The sequence below is a fragment of the Corvus cornix genome, chromosome 2, assembly GCF_000738735.6.
Source record: "Corvus cornix cornix isolate S_Up_H32 chromosome 2, ASM73873v5, whole genome shotgun sequence".
Classification (NCBI taxonomy): Eukaryota; Metazoa; Chordata; class Aves; order Passeriformes; family Corvidae; genus Corvus; species Corvus cornix.
The window spans coordinates 45,289,954-45,308,077 of record NC_046333.1 but is presented as its reverse complement, the minus strand read 5'-3'; the positions used below and the strand labels follow the sequence as shown (position 1 = coordinate 45,308,077).

The 18,124-nt window shown below is 39.3% G+C and overlaps 1 protein-coding gene across 1 annotated transcript in view; it reads right to left on the bottom strand.

Annotated features, from left to right (window-relative positions):
• The window catches only part of JAZF1 (JAZF zinc finger 1), a 188,200-nt gene that overhangs the window by 9,384 nt on the left and 160,692 nt on the right, over window positions 1-18,124 (bottom strand). The window lies entirely within an intron of this gene.

Here is an 18,124-nt window from a genome sequence, read left to right as displayed (position 1 = left end):
TTGACAAGTCCTAATGCATTTACTAGCCCTTTGGAATTAATAGGAATTATAGCACAACATTAATAAGAATTATATTGTTGCAATTATAGTTGTGAAATTCATTCCCTCAGGTGTGGGTATAAATTGCATTGTGTGGCTGCCCTGAACAGACCACATTATGTTCCAGATATGCTACGACAGCCATCTGAGCAGCTGGTGCTGAGTTTATTTATTATTTTTAATTGCAATAACTATTAATGAAATCCTCTGAAGAAGTTAAATGTGAAACAAGAGAAATTAGAAAAGCAGAATTCCAACTGTAAAAATACAGTTGAAAAAAGAAAAGCAGGGGAGGGAAGAGCCACAGCTGATTAAAAAGAAAATATATGCACAGAGGGAGAGAGGGAAAGCTGAGGGAAACTTCTGTGGTGTCAGCAGGAGGTGGTGCTGTGCTTCTCCTCCCCTTTCTTCTTTCCCTTTCCCAGCTCTGCTAAATTTTATCCTTTCTGCTGAAAGACAATTTGGCTCCAAGTGCTGGAATAGCTCCCGCTATTAAAGACAGTTATGTGACACTTGCATGGCTCTTCCCTCATGTGCCCTTTCAGTGCACGGCTCTGAGCAGCTCTACCCGCTGAGGGGAAAATGCAGACAGATGCCTCATGAAGTGACCTGAATTCACAGGGAAAATCCATCCTGCAAAGTACAGTGGGTTCTTAGCGGTGTTTCTGCTTCTGGTGAAACTCCCCACTTACTGTCTCTTTGGACTCCCCCCTTCCCCAGCATTGCCAGTCAGACTCAGCACTGAGTAACAACACGTGGCAGCTGGTAGCTGCCAGCACCCAGGGCTCCTGAGCTTTGGTCAGGACAGATGTCAGGCTGTCCATGTTTCTTTCCCGTGGCTCCCATCTGCACAGGGTGGTGTGCAGATGAGGACAGAGGGATGGTTTCCCACCAGCGACAACTGTCGACATGAGCGCATGCACAGGCCCTGCAGCACATCTGGAAAACTCTGCCCTGCTGACTGCGGCTCCTCATCCCACTCTGAATGAGTGAGAGCCAAAGAAAGCATTATTGACCTCTTAAAATATTTCTGAACTCTAGGAACAGTTAACCTAAAATGAAGTTAAGAGTTGTTATAGTTTAATTAACTAATAAAAAAATGGAGGCAGAACCACAACTCTGCTTCTACGATTTCCTGCCCGTGATTGTATCTTGATGGAAAAAATTCCTCAAGCTGTTCCTTTCAAACCTTTTAGCTCAGTGGGGTTTTTTTAAAGCAAATGAAACAGAAAACCCTATTGTAAATACACATAGGCACTCCTAGGATGACAAAATACACTATTTCTAAACAATGATACCAACAATTTCTGCCTTTATAATCACCCCCCTTGTGAGCCCCCTTAAGAGCGTGTGATTTCCGCCCAAATAGGATTTTGTACTCCTGAAGAAAACGTCATTTGAGACTGTATGGCATCTCGTAGGGACACCACTCCTTCTAGTGATGATAAGGAGTATGCTTTCATAAAGCAACAATCAGTGCTCTTTAAAACTTAATATACAATACAATGTATAAAAGAAGAGATACACAGAACAGTGGGGAGAAGCTGCAGTCAGTACTATTATGCATTTCCTTAGGTTTTCCTAAAGAGATTAAGGGGTGCTCTTTGAATTTTTCTAGTAACTTTGTACAGTAAGATCCAATTCTGTAAAAATGTTTGTCTGTACTTCACTCAAAGGCAGTCTCAGTGAAGGAGAGAGACAGACGAGACCAAACTGTGTGTGTAAGCATCTCTGAGATCAGACCATTCTTACGGTTTTCTTTTCATTGGCTTACCTGAAAAAAAATGCAAGATTTGGTCTAGTACACTCAAAACAGTTCTTTAACCAGTATAAGCAAATGCTCCATTGTCTTAAATTTTTAAATTCAGATGTCACTGCAGATTTTACAAATACAATAAGCTTTTTCATATGAATGACCATATAAATAGGTGTTTCTTCTTGCTCATAACAGTAATACTAAAGGTGCCGTATGACTTCATATGAAGCTGGAACTGCAGTCTATCACTGCTTTTATCTAAAAGTGTCTACTGAACTCAACTGCTTCTACTCTCTTAAAAAAATAAAATCCAAAAGCCATTAGAAATCCCAAAATGTATTTAAAAGGATCTTAATGTAAGGAAAATGCAAAAAAATTTACTGCCTTGAAAAAAAATCATTAGCAATAAAAATTCAACCTTAAAATAATTATGTTGTTTCAGTTGTTATAGAAAAACAACACCGATTTAGTCATGCTTTTAACTGATTCTGCCTCAGAATTTAATTTCCTCAGTTGTCAGTGTCTAAGAGCAGCAACCCATGTGGTGCCTCACTGACTGCGTGCAACACATCAGAGAGGGGGGAAATAAAACAAGAGGGAAAACAAAAAGCACAACGCGCAGGTTGGCGCTGCCATTATAAACAGCCCCTGGATGAGGTATTTTAATTAAGTGGTGCAGGGCTGAGCACGGTTTCTCTGCGAGGCCGTTCCCAGCCGGAGCAGGAGGCGCTGGCCCTGGGTTCCACATCAGGTGTACAAACTGCAACCTGAGCCCGGCTCCTCGGGCAGCGCTCCCGGGGACCAGCAGCGCGCTGAGGGGAAGTGCACGGCAGCGCACTTTGATTGAGACAGACTTAGTTAATTGCTTGCCTTTTTTTTTTTTTTTCTCCTCCTAAAAACTTGGCTGGTGTTTCAAAATTATATCTGTAAATATTTACTTTTTTAAAGGAAAAAAAAAAAAATTAAGCACCTTTGCATCCAACCTATGGCCTGTTCCAGGGTGTAACAACTGCGTGACTTTGGGCATTGAGCTGAGCCCTTCCTGTAGCACAGGTGCCAATGGCTTCACCCTTTCTCCTCACACTTGGGAAGTGGACTGAATGTTCCCCCCCCAGGTATTCAAAGGAAAAATATCAGAATTATGCTTCAGAAGTCTAAATAGCAAAAAAAACCTCCCCCAAAACTCAACGACACAGTGCTCAAAGACAAAGCATCTAAATATCTGGCTGATAGAGAAGCACATGCTTTCAGCAAGGCACTGTACAAACATACAATGTTATTACCATAACTAAATACTAGTTCTATCATAGCAAAAAACCTGCTCTCTATCTCTTTCCTCTGGCAATACTTTTTCTGAGGCTCCTTGCTAGCTCATTACTCTTTAACATAATAACCAGTTTTATCATCTGGCTTTCATCCAGAGACCCTACACAGTTCTACCTTGGCCTAACCTAAACCACTGCTTTCTTATCCAAATAACTCAGTAACATCTTCTTAATACTGCACGCACCCTCGCATGCAATATTCCCTCAGTCCTGGCCCACAAAGCCATTTCCCCACTCCTCGCTCCAGTGGCCTTGCCAAAAGACTCACTTCATCTGTGCTGCCCCCAGCAGATCAAAAAATGACACAAAACAAAGGCAAGGAAAGAGTGGCAAGTTTAGTTTTTTTTTCTTCCCTGCAATTTTCCATGCTGAGACAATGCCACTACTCCTCAAAGGGGAGGTGGACTCCACTAGGCACAACTCACACAGGATGTCATATTGGAGCCAGGTATCACATAAAATTACCTGTTATGAGAAGCCACAAAACATACTGGGTCACAAAGAGTTCCAGCAAGTTCTTTCTCTTGTAATTTTCACACTGCATTTAAAGAACCCATCACAAATGAAGAGGCTGTCTATGTCACAGCCAAAAGTAAAGACACGCACGAAAAGGGATTATGATTACTGCCTGTAAGGTAAGAAGCCTTTGTTGTTTGACAAAAAGCAAAGCCGACCATAAAGACTTGGTCTACACCTCTGCTGCCAGTCAGTTTTGCTATCAAAATCAGTGAGAATGTCACTTAATCCTACAGCAAAGATCTCACCTCTTCGATGCCCATCTACTACTTTTTTGTTTTCCAGTAGATGAAGTCAGTAATTTAAAGAGCTCAGAAATGCTTTGCAGAGAGCTAATTCATTTGACATTCTGGAATAGACAACATCCCAGCTACACTGCTGAAAATCTGAGGCTTTATCTTTTATGTTTCTGGGGTTTATTCTGTATTCACACCACTGCAGCCACGATAAATTCTGCCTTTTGCTTGAGTGAATTCATTCTATCGTGAGATTTAGAGGGTTTTCCCCTGAACTTTAAATGAATCTTTGTTCTAGCAGGTGCACAGCATTTGTTGTTACATTGCTTTTCAAATCCAAAGACTTCTCTGCTGTGCCTTTAAATATAAAAAAGACAAAGCTGATTAAAACCAGCACAAGCTGTGTGTGCCATTTTAATGAGTAGGATCTATCTTGACCTCTGATCAAAAACATTATGAGTTCTTCCTTTCTCCTCCCATGAAGAAAAACAAACCCAAAACATCCTTGCCAATTATTTTTGTGACCAGAAAGGATACATTTAAGTAACAATGAATAACTATGAGCAAATAGCTTACTGCAGTGGGAACCAACATTACTAGTGTCATTGAAAGTTCATGGTAATTCCAAGGATTTCTCATAAAAATTCAGCTTCACACTTTGTCCCGTGCGGGACTTGCAGTTTGTATTTCATAGAAACAGTTTTATGAGAGCACTTCTTATGTTAAGAACTTTGCATTCCCATATACTGCGACAGTTTTCTTGATAAAAAAAGTGAATTGTTAATACTATGTGAATTTTGGGTTAACACTAAAGCACATTTATGGATTTGTTAGACTTCTTCCCTCTGTGCCCATGGATGCACACAGCCTCCTCCATACTTGAAAGCAGGGGCAGTGTCCCTACAGCTGATACTCATTGCTGATCTAAAGACATATCAAGTCATTCAAAATGAAATATTCTTCCTTTATATAAAGAACAGGAAATAAATGCTAGGGGCAATGAAATACAAAACAGTTAAATAACAGCTGCTATGCAAGTCTTTAGTCTAGAAGCTGTAGCAGGACTCTCTCAGCTGAGAGCTGGTATGGGTAGCAGAGTGCACTGGCTCTGTGAACTCCAGCAACAAATGTCAGACACTAGATCATCCAGCCAGACTAAGCCAGGGTCTTTGCTAGCTTGCTTGTTTTAGTGGGTGGGGGGAGAGGGGACTCAGAGGACAGAAAGCAGTTTTCAGCCTTTGTGAAAAGCCTGCTCAGATTAATTTCTTAGATCTTCAAAAACACTTTTACCATTCATGTCCACAAAGATGATGTAGACACAACTGAAGAAAACCCAGAGAAGTTTAACAGAGCACTTTGCAGTGCTACAGACACTGGCATTTTAGACAGTAAGGGCAATTCCAGTGTTTGGATTAAGCACCTAAATACAGCAAGCACTAGGTTCGCCTCAGTGAAGGCTGGAGCCTTCTCCAGCACATGGGCACAAGCACATGCAGTTGAGTTCTTGTTCTTCTCCCAGCAAATATTTCTGATCCTCACTTCTGGGTGAGGAGAGGCAATTCTGTTCTCAAAGCCAACTGCATAGTTGGAACTTTGCTGTCACTGGCGGGAGCTGATTGAGATGGTTATGGTTTGTCAAATGGGCACTTGCCAGGGCTGGCAGAGGCCTCCATCCCTCTTCACAATCACAACAGAGCCACCAAAATAGTAATTATGACTTATTACTGCCTTGGGGGCGCAGGGTTGTCCCGCTGGCCGCTGCCAGCCCTGCACAGCGTGTCCCGCAGGCTCTGTGGGCTGTGGCCACCGCTGCTGGCCTGCTCACGCCAGGAGCACTCCCTCATCCTGCCTTCAGCTGTCACCACTGCCAGCAGCATCCTCTTTCCCACGACACTAGTCAGAGCAGGCTTTGGCCAGAACAATGTCTTCTGGAGAAACCAGCCTTCCTCTTCTCTTTTCCAGTCCTCGCCTAGCTCAGATCAAGTGTCAAGCGCTAAATAACGAGCTGTTAGGACGTATTACTGCCCAGAAGAACTAATCTTCTATTGTCTCTGGCTGAAGCAAGGCTCAGCTAATGAATGAGCACCAAGAGAATTTCAAAAATGTACCTTCTCATGTAATCATGTGAACTTGGATTCAAATACAAAGAACAATACGGTTTTTATCATTATTTTTAGGCACAAGGCACTTAAAAGCACTAGAGAAAATAAGTTAGACAAAAAAACCCCGAAAACCAAAATCTTTTTCATGTTTGTTCGCATCATTTAAAGACTAGCTGTCAGACCACACTTTCAGACCTCCACTGCTATACCAAAAGAGGGAACATTTAAGCAACTAAGGTTATGGGTAGGTGTTTCTGGACATCTTCTCCCCTCTCTCACAGTCAAACGGCAACTGTAACTTGCACCGTCACAGAGATGGTCTGAAAAGATCCCTCCCGCAGCTGTTTTGGAGGGCGGTACTTCAAACAGGATGAACCCACACATAGTTACACACCCAGTCCATGGAGCACACTAGTGTTTTAAATGAAATGGTAGATAGGTCAATTCCAACATCTCACACCAACTGCAGTTTTCATATCAATGCTCTCAGTGTAAGCTCATGCTGAATTTTAAGTGACTGAAAATGTATCCCATTACAAGGTTTGAATTCACTTTGGAAAGCATGCAGACACTCCTACAGGTAGAACACAAACCTGAACACATTGTATTTTGGTATAGAATGATTTTGGCTGAGCTAACCTATATGGGAAATCAACCTAAAATGTTGGAGGCTAAGCTAAAATGATAAAGGTACAAAATAAACATAAAGTTTTTTATTTAAAGTGCTACAAGTATGACATTAGTGCTACATATTCTTATTCACTGTCTGCAAAATGGAGAAGTATTTACACATGAGATCTGCTCTCCATTTTGGGTTACTAGAGAAACAGAACTAACACACTCAGGTTAAAAAGAAGAAATAGTCCTCCAGAGCCAACACTGGGGTTGGTGGAGCAGCTGGACTCTGGCCTTAGGAGCAACTCTGTGCCATTTTCTTTCGTGGTATTTCTGTATCTTGATACTGGTACAGCAAAGAACAGTCCTTAAAACTAAACCACTGTAAATCCCAATCCAAAGTTTATAAATCCACTTGCACACCTATATAAGCAGATATGTTACAACTTATTGAAAGTATAAATGCAAATAAAACATACATGTAATAAGATAAATAAAAGAAAAAAACCACCCCCCACTTCCAATTACTTGTGGAACAGCAACTAATCACAAAAACATGCATGTAAAGAACTGATTCTGGAAAAAACAGTCAACTGATACCACGGCATGTGTTTTGTAGAGCAGGACTTTCTGAGAACGCTGCAGAGGTGCTAAAGCAAATTGTTATAATGTCACTGCACAATGTGCTGTTGAGGTTTTATGGTCACACTGCGCCAATAGTCTCGGGAAGTTATTTTGCATTCTTATATAAACTTTTTCCCTCAATCCTGCTTTCCACAAAAAAGGGCTTTCAATAATGTACAATCTTGTGTTTATACACAGTACAGGAAAAACATGATAAACCCAAGAACACAATCTCTACTTTAAACATATTTTAAAAGTAGATTTCTACAACTTCATGTAAACAAGAATAAGCTGTTAAACACTCACCAAAAAAGAGCATAACCTTCCTGTAATTAAATGGCAGTGTTTTACATGGCACTTTTTAAAAATCATGAAAATAAAAAAGTAAATAAATAAATCAATCCAGCAGACCCCTCCCAACTTGAGGCTTAACCTGCAAATTAATGTAACAGTAATAAAACCTATGCCAGCTGGAATCCTTTCTTTTTCTGGCTTTGGCATGAGAAGCAAGAGCAGGTATATGTTTGAAGAAAAACAAAGTAGGACATTTTCCACCTTTAGTCACAGGATGTTAACTGAACTCTGGCAAATGTTTAAAGATATTCTCAAAATGTTCAAGAAAGAATTAAAACCAGTTGGGGCTGAGAAAAAGAAACAATCCATCCTTCCTCCCCCCCTTCTCTCCCCTCAAACATCTGTTCCAGACTTATACTCCAAAAACCACAGTGAAGAACAGCCATAATTAATGTCATTTTGGCTTTTTAGTTGCTAGGCCTGCATTCCAAGGTTAGAAATACAAAAATACAAGTTCAGGGCACTATTACTGTACTTAAGGACTCTCCTGATGCATGTAACAAAAAAGCAGTTTTTCTTTTCTCTTCTTTACCCCTTTTTATAAAAAAAGAGAAGAAAAAATAGAAACGGTACCAGGAAACAGTTCCATGTTGAAGATAAAGGATTACAATAAAAAGTACCTACATAAATGAACTACACTTTATGAAGCCATGAAAATACATTTGAGACACATTTTATACATGCTTTACAGCTGCACAAAAGCTATCCAGCCACTTACAATACAGGTCATAAAACTTCTAATGCACACAGTCCCTACCCACCCCGACTGCCGTGTGCTCTGCCTTCACCAGCGCGCAAATCCGGCACGGACGCACCGAGCTACGACCAGGCTCCCACCCAAGGCATTGCTATCACTGTCAGGTAGCCTGCACTGCACAAGGAGTGCTGCTGATTTCAGCAGGATCCAGCTGGGCAGGGATTTCCAAGATGCTCCTGGGCCTCCTTAGGCCCCCCTGTGTGAATGGGCTGCATTCATGCATGTTAACCCCAGCTCAGCGCATGGAGGACCAGGGTGAGGAGGAGCTGTCGAGGTGCAAGACAACTCATTGCCTTTTCAGCAGCTTTGGGCTGAGGAAATTTCATGTTTATGAGGCCCAAGAGGGTTGCAAACCCCTGGCCAGCAACAAAGGAGGCAATGGCAGATTCTCCACTTCAATGCACTGAAGGGCAGGAGGATTTAATCTGTATGAAAATACACTGACCACTTCTCTCTGTCTGCTTTTGAAGCTCTGACCATCTAGATTTAAGAAACACCATTAGCATGATTTGAGAGCTAGCCCTAAGACTCAGAATTACCAGTAAGGGCTAAAATGGCTATCGACTACTGAGCAAGAATCAAGGCTTTTGTCATTCTAACTACAGAAAAAATCTACAGGAAAGATCTGTTTTTTATTAATCCTACTTTGTATTTCTCAGAAAGTAATGCACCCAGGCATAAGAACACATAAGAATTCAGTGGGGAGTCATGTCTCCTCTCTCATTTTTAAAGACAAAGATTCTGATAAAATAAAGTGTGCACTGTGCCTGTTATGCTGTCACAAACCTTTCTTTGAGGCTACCACTGTTTCAAACATATGTTACCACGTGTGAATTTTTTCAGGTGACATACCACTGGGCTGAAATCAAAGTCCTTTTCAAATTGTTATTTTCCATTGCTCCTTGGCTTCTTGTATCCTTTGACATTAGAGGCAGAAGTGCTCAGAAATTGTTGTGAATGGCACTGTCTGACTATATATGGAAAAACCTTACAAGAGGGAGCCTATGCTAGCAAGACAAAGCACTACCCACTACCCTTCAGCAAGAATTAGGGTGGTGTCTTCCACCTGCCAGGCTAAAAAGACAAGAGGATCTTGTGGTTTTAGGGGTCAGCAAATGTTTCATGGTTTTTAGCTCACTTGAAATACACAAAAGCTACAAAGAACCCTGTTTTTCCTAAAATGTTACATAATTTTGAGGATCTTGTACTGGCAAACATTGACTCATGATACACCATTTCCCCTGTGAAATAAACCTCTCTGGGTTATAAGTCATCGAGTGTGAAATGGCATGTTAGTCCTTGCTTTTTATTACTTTTGATTTGCTTTGGCTATAATGCAAGGAAAACTCAAACATTTGCCTAAGTTTCATCATATTCAGCACACTGAAGTGCTGCCTAAACAAGCCTGGTTTTTTTCTGCTAAACCATAACACTGCTGTCAGTGTGCAGACATAGAGCAATTTTTTCAGTCCTCAAGGTACTACAGTGGTACAGATAAATCCCATTCAATCTCACAGTGTAATATATATATATGTATATGTGTAAGTATATATGTGCATATATATATATATATACACACACACACACAATTTAAATAAACACCTAAAACCTCCATGTGGCCGCTACTGTTTCTAACTTGGAGAAAAACATTTGTGTTTTCAGTTAGGAATTTTCAAGATAATTAGCAGATTACTTACAAAGCTAAATAGCAAATAAATAAATAAAAATCCTTTCACCAATTGGCCCTTGCAGTATAAACACACAAACATGAATGCCATCATTGTTACCCAGAACCCCTGAAGTAACTTTTTGAGTGTCACACTATTCCTATGTTAAACCAGTTATGCCACAAGCTGTGAAAGGCAGGCATAATGTGCTTTCTACAAAATAAGTATTTTTTACACATTTGGAGGAAGAAATGGGTCTATGTGTAACGGGTGTGCTTGTACACAAAAATCCCTATCCTATCACAAATTAACACAGAGATAATCTTTACTTTTAAGCTTATTGTACATTTTTTGTTCTTGACACTGTTAAAAATGGTTTGCCAGGGTAGACTACTATGATGGGGATTATAAAACAGTTCCTGTGCTTGGAAGTACTTTAATCTACAAGCCATGTTTCTATTGCTGCTTTGTAGCTCAAACCCCAAAACTAGTGATGATTTTATGAGTTGCTATAGTCTAGACAACTTGGTTACTTTTCAATTAAATTGTTCCTTGGGGAGAGTACTGTGAAAATTCCCATACAATTAATTACAGGTATGTGCAATTAAAATACAATTCTACAGCACAGTAGCTTTACAATTGCCGGTGCAATTTATGTCTGTATCAAACAAGAATGCTCTGAAGGGGCTGAGAAGATGAAGTACAACAAGCAGGAGATTACATGTAAAGCTACCTGTAGTGAATGAGATGAAATAAAAGGTAGTGTTAAATTTTTGTGTGCCTTTTTCTCTGGTAAGATTCAGAATTCTACTAGAAAGCACAAAATCTGACAACTGAGTTAATCTTCCCAGAACATACTGTTATAGCAAACAGGTCTCAACACATTTTTACTGCCAAGTTAAAGAGCAAATGAGAAATTTAACAGAATTATAATGGAAATGCACCCACATAAAGCAGGAAAATGAAGAAAAACAGAAAATGAAGCGAAAAGCTGAGAGGAATAATGATTAAAAAAGGTCAACATGTATTTCCCCTCACAGCACAGCCCCATTTTTCCCCATCAGTTATGTTCATATTAGTCTTACTTTCCTCTATATACACTTAAAAATGCCCTTGGTAACCTTAAAAGCAATTTAAATGGTTAGAAGCACCACTTTCAAATATCATTTCGCGAATGCAGTACAGGCCTTTCTGTACTTAGGTTGTAAGACTTAGGTTATAAGTTAGTTTAGGATGGAGTTAAACAAAGCACTAAGCAGGGGAGGTTATCATAGCATGTCTCTTTATGCAAACATAGAAAAGATTAGTTCCAGGAGAATCTCCATAATTTTGTTCCATCTTCACAAGTTTACAGGATCAGGGGAATGCCAAACCTCTGAAAAATTACGACACTCAAGGGTCATGTCAGCTTGTCTTGCACAGCCCTGCAGAAATACTTTGGGATCTGTACCCAAAGCCACAGGACTATGAAAGAACTGTAGTCATGGACTTGCAGCCCTGTACTCCTCGCAGCCTTAACCAACACTCCTCATTCACCTGGTAATGCAAACAGGGCTGGGGTTTGCGAGTCCTTAGGACTCTGGTTTTGCCTAGGAGATAAAAAAAGACACCAGGGCCTCCCTTGTAAGAGATACAGCCATCAAAGTGGGCCAGCTCCCGTCCTTCCTTCTTTTAGGGTCCAGCCAAACTGCAGAGCAGGTACCCAGGTAATCCCACAGCTAGAGGTCAAAAAATGTGCAGGTTTGACCAAGTTAATGTTCTTGGTCTTCAAGATAATTTCCAGCTGTTTGATTTGGTGCTACAAGTTAGTCCAAGTCATGATAACACTGTTGCTGTGCCTGTAATATGGAGTTATCTCTGCTCCGTAGATACTTCAAGCCTAAGTCTCAGTATGTTCTGGGAATGTAATTCTTTTGGTTTGGTTTAGCCACTGAGTAACCAGTTTTACTACATAGTCTTGTCTCTCTAAGGAAGCAAGACAGTCACCTGACAGTTGATGACTGCTAGGAAAAAAAAAAATTGATTTCTGAGGCACTTAGCCAAGCACAGTGATGAGCACTTGAACATTTTTCACTTTGGATTACTGAAGAAGGTGCTGAATATGTACAAGTTTAAAGTCTGGCTCCCTAAAATGGGATGTGACATCTAGCTCTGAAAAAACATCTAGCTGTGGGAACAAATCCCACCTGTTCTAAGAAAACCCCTATAGGAAATAATTGCACTTCTACTTACTGTTTTTCATTGTTACTAGAAACCTTCTATTATAGCTTTATTCCTTAAGGCAGAAACTAGAAACTACCACAGATTTCTCTTATTACTCATGCTTAGTCACGACCTCAGCCAAAAGCCTGTGTTAAAATCTCATACCATGTCTAAGCACACACATATACTACAGTTAAGTCACACATTGATCAACTGTTTCGCACAGTGTCATTCATTGTTTTTTAAATTATTTTTTACCAGAACACCCATAAAGCTCTGTTAGAATAGGTGCCTCAGGCTGCTAAATGCTGGGCAATTATATGTACATATTAGTTAGTGTGCAGCATTAATATAGGGCCCCAAACCCGCAATTACATGGAACCATTTTGGCTCCAATAAAGAAAGTTCTCTTCCACCATCTACACAGAAATGTGAAATCCTAGCACCATTGAAGGACCTCAGAAGGAGATTTTGTCAGAGACCACAATTCAGTTTCCACAAGATACTTTAACATAGATTTTATCATACCTTGCAGGCCTGAAATATCAAATGTATTCAAACATTCATTATGCTGGAAAACTGAATTTGGTCTTCATTTTGTGAAGTATGGCTTACTTATTTGCCCATAGTGTTTATCCAAGAGTGAGTCCATATATCTAATTTTTAATAAAAACATAGCATAAAAGTTCTTCAGTTTCTGAGCAGGCAATTAAACAAGTAGAAAATTTTGAAAAGTAATGAGATGGTTCCTCAGACATCTGAGAGCGTTTTTTTGAGCTGCAATAGAGCTTGGTTGATTCATGCTTTACTATGCCGGACACCCCGTAAGTCAAACACACAAAAATGTAACACTCTCAGCCCACTTCTCAGCAACAATTTAATACAAGAGCCCTGGGATTGGATTTCATATTTCTACTTTTCATTATTTTTTCAATTACATCTGTATGATACTACACTACTTTAACATAAAGTGTAATAATTAAATTTAACCATTTACAGTATGCTAAGAGGTGAAGAATTTTTGAAGTTAATGGCTAAAGCTGGGACTACATAAATTCTTGAGCTTGCAACTCTGCAAGTGCTGAATACTTCATTCCAGTCTGACAAAGCACTTGTTATGTGCTCAAAGTCAGGCAGCATTTACCTCCTTGGTATTAGGTGCTTAACATTAATCACGTGCTTAAAGCGCATGTGACCTGAATTACTTGTAGCATTATTTTCAAAATGCCATCAAGGTGTACTTGTTTCCACTTGCTTGTCCTTCCAGGTCTGATTTCAAGATCCCTTAAGATCTTAATCAAGGAATATTTTGCAGTGCACTTCCCTTAAAAAAACAAGCCCACCACGAAAGAGCAGTATCTCTCTAGCTGTAGCAATACTGAGTAAATCTTCATTGCCCAAAGAGAAAGGCGTTGCAGATTATCAACCGAATAGCAGATTTAATGGCTCATGGCCTACTCTGATTCAACCTAACATGGAGTTCAGAAATGCCACCTGCTGACAGCAGCCAAACAGATTCTGCTATAAATAGCAGTTCTGCAACAAATTCAGCTTAATTTGGCTACATATTATTAGCATATCCATCAACACAGAAGTTCTGAGCGCCTAACTCCTCCTCCTCCAAGTCTCCAATTAATTCGTGGGGGGAACACCCCTGTTGTTTTACATTTCTGCTGTTCACTCTAAACTCACAAAGTAGTTCAGTTGAGCAGATCTCTTTTTCTTGCTGGATTCTGTTTAATGTGCTGTTACAGCACTCTGTGCAACAGCTGTCTGTGCAATTTGATTACTTCATTGTTGAAAGCCTGACATATGGAAACTCTACTGAAATGTTAGCTGCTTTGATACCTATGAAGAGGAATGAGCTTTTACATTACAACAACGCATTTTTTAAACAACTAAAAGTAAAAAAATTAAACACACATTTAGAATCTAAACCATATTAGTTTCCAGCATGCCTGTTACTCTATTTCAATGCCCACTTCCAAAGGCTGGTTACTATTGTGGTTTTGGTTGCTATTACCAGCAAACAATGGTGTGGTTTTCTTTCAGCTTTTGCATTCTTGGAAAAGAAAAGGGAACAGATTCAAGAGGAGGCCTGTGGGATTCCTTCATGAGTTATACATGAAGGCAAATGCTAGACAGCAGAATTACAGGAATGATATCTCATGTCATTGAGATAACAGTACATGAGATAACAAGGTTTATTGGGAAAAGTCACTAACTGCCACACAGTATTTCACTTCTCAAAATCAAAGCTTCCACAACAGACAAGTCCTTAATGGACCAGAAGAAAGCTGAATCCTTACAAATCAATTTCTGAGTCCCAACTGCCTTTGGTAGGTAGAGAAAGGAGCCCCTTTGTTGTAATATGCAGACTTTCCTCCCCTGTAAATTAGTCACCCATAGAGGGAACAATGATGCTCTAAATTATTTCATCATCAGCAAGCAAGAACTCTCATTAACACAGAAGGAAGCTGTAATGTTTTGGTCACTGTTTTGCCAGTAGTAGCATTTGAATCCTGAACAAAATCCATCCTGATCAGAGAAGAGATTAATAGTCTGAGTTGTTAGGATCTATTAATTTTATTGAGTAAAAATTTATATGTACCTTTTAGAAGATATTCCCTAATGATATAAATGGGACATGATTCTCTTTAATTTAGTTACCTAAACCTGAATCAAACACAAATATATTTAAAATTATTGCAAATATTTAATAATGCAATCACTCCAGCTATAAAAAGTACTCTTAATTACACCAGGCTCTGAAAAAAAGACACTAGGGGAAGACTGATTTTCTTCCTTTTGATTGAAAATTAATTGAATTTCACTTTCTGTTACAGAATGACATATTCTATTAAGTCATGTTTCACCACTAGTATGATTTATTAGACAAAAATTGGCCCGTTTCACACAGTGTGTTCTAACTGACTGAAATAGTGCAGCTTTAGGATTACTGACAAAGCTACAACGTGATCTTGATTTCAGTTTTAGAATATGCTCTATATATCTACAAAACTACTCATTTACTATAAATCTACTAAAGCATCATTCAGATAGTATCCTCAGATGGTAAATGTAATAATTTCTACATCAACAGTAAAAATTTGATAACCTCAGTCATATTTTTTTTCAAATCTTACAACATTACTTTGCTAAATTTTTAGGCATATTTGAATAAATATCACTGTTTAGATCTTAGTTTTCTTAAACGCTAAGGCAAATCCTACAAAGTATTTTTTTCCTCCAGATTAAAATGATTTATTACTTTCAAGTTTTACCAGAAAGAAAGAAAAAAAAATTGACAAGTTAGGTATTTTCTGTGGGTAGAAAACAGTGTCACTTTCATAAATACTGAGACTGGACTGGTGGAAATTTCAAGGAAGTCTGACATATTTATGAAAGGTAAAAACTTTCAAATGCAATCAATCAAAAATGACTGAACAAATATGACTCCCCAGAAAGGCATTTATCCTAATTAATAAGACAAACCAATAGTTAGTCACCTACTCAAATGACAACTGTAAATCAAAATGAAACCTGCCAATTCTCTCATGGGGTCAGCCTATGACCACCCATGAAAACTGCACACTTTCATCTCCTTCCCAAGTGGAAGGACTGAGAAATGGCCACAGCTGTTCCAGGCAACCACAGCATCCTCAACACTTCGTGCCAGGACTGGCTGCCATCCACTGCTCCAAATGATCAGGCAGTAAATAGGTCCATAAACCCATTAAAACAGCATAAATGTTATAACTTGTAATCTATTAAAATAAAAAATAAACAGGAAAGGATATCTGAGAGCCAGCTTCTTCCGAGCAAAATGTAATGCTAATTATGAGGTTTTCAAGTACTCAAGCTTTTCTTTTTTCCTTTTTTTTTTTTTTTTTTGTGCAGGGGAAGGTTGGGGAGCAAAAGACTTAGGGCTGAACTATTAAAAAGCCAGTTGGTGGTATTAAACTCTTGCTTTAGGGTTTATAAGAAGGCAAAAAAATTCACTCCAGGCTGAAATTTATTATTCTGGGCCTGGAATAGTTTAAAAAAAAAAAATCAAAAAAAAGCAGTCATAAATATAGAAGAAAATAATAAACAAACACAAAACAGTGGTTTCAGATGATTTTTGGCATTCCTTCAATGCAGAAGTGGCTTTTTTTTTAAGTCAGAGATTCATCACTATGAATTACTTTTCTAACTAAAATAGGGAAAAAGGTTATTTTAATAATTAATTCCCAGTAAGTTACTATCACTGAACCTCTTTTAAAGCTTTTCAGTATGAAGAGATATCACAGTTTTCAAAGGAATGTCAATGCTCTGACTTACACCAAAAGCCAGGAGGTTAGGGGTGGAAATTTCATCAGTGAGCCACATAGATGCATGAAAGCATTAAAAAAATTAACAACGTATGTTAAGGATGCAATGCCAGCCATATTTTTATCCATAACTAGATTTCATTAGTTTTGTGGGTTTAAAATTGACATTTAAAAATAAAAGCAGCATAAGTTTTTGTGACTTAACTGAGTGCTCCTTAAATAAAGAGATATTTCAGTGTTTGGAGACTGTTAACATCTTTCCAAAATAAGCTGTGTGCTGGTGCTACTTTGCTCTATTTCCCTATCACCCTAAGGAGCCTTTATTCCTGATGGAAGCCATTTCTTTTGCTAAATCCTGCCTGTGAACTCTAACAAGACCATTTAAGCCCTACTAAACAAAGTCTCCCGGGAGACACTATTGTTAAAATAGAAACTGGAACAAATTTTTAAAGTGAACTTTCTGCAATCATTAGAGGATGCAGGTCTTAAGAAGAAGAGAAGACTTGTTATAGGAGAGGGAACAAAAAGCCAAATGTAAGCAGAGAGCATATGCCAGCCACCCTGAGGGAACAGAGGGGAGGTATAGAAAATTAACTACTGCATTTCTACTTCCCACCAAAACCACTAACGGGCCATTTTAGGGGACTAACACATACAGAGCCTGAGGATAAATACATGTCTAGCTCATTACCTGAGAAGAGCCTTAAAGAGCACACTTCTTTGCTGAATATTTCTGCTTCTCTGTGAATAATCTCATTTACCAAGAACAAGGAGGTGCTTACACATGCACACGCAACATTGACAGCATCGATGTGTGTCAGGCTGGACGCTGCTCAGCTCTGTCTGAGAACGAGGCCCCGTAGCCTTTTGGCACAGATTTTTACTGTAAAACTTAACAAACATTCTCTGCAGCCAAAACACCTTGAACCGCTTCTTATCAGGTTTCACAAGCTAAGGGGGTTTGAGTCTGGTCAATACATAGATGAGAGATCATTACAAGAAATTGCACTTTGCTGAAAATTTATAGCAGTAGCTTAAAACCATCAGGAAGTGGTGAGACATCGCTGTGAGGACATGCACACAGGTAGCTGGGATCCAGGCAGCTCCTGGTTTCACCCAAGGCAAGACTAACACACCTGGGAAAGCCAAGATGAGCAGCATATGAAGAGGGAGGACAGTACATGCAAAAGAGGATTCAAAAAAACTAGTGTGGTTTTTGCTTTCTACATTGAACAAGAATGGGAAAAAGCCACATGTGATAGACACTCTCTGCTGAGGAACATGTGTATTTGTATGCCACCTCACCAGCCTGTAGGGCATGATTCCTCTCTGGCATCTGACGTGGCACCACCTTGTGCAGTGACAGTAATGCCAGGCATAAGCCCTCAGGAACTACCCAACAGCTGAGACAGGAGATAATAAAAGGGAAACAGCCATTCTGGAAATTTCATGAACGAGCTGGGTCAAAGCAATCCTATTTTATTTTTGACAAAGTATAGGTCTAAAGGAGGATGAGGACAAGGATTATATTTGTATTATAACGAATACAGGACATAAGGTACCCTAAGGGAAAACAGCCTCTTTGTTTTCTCAAGCTACCACAACATACACGTTTACC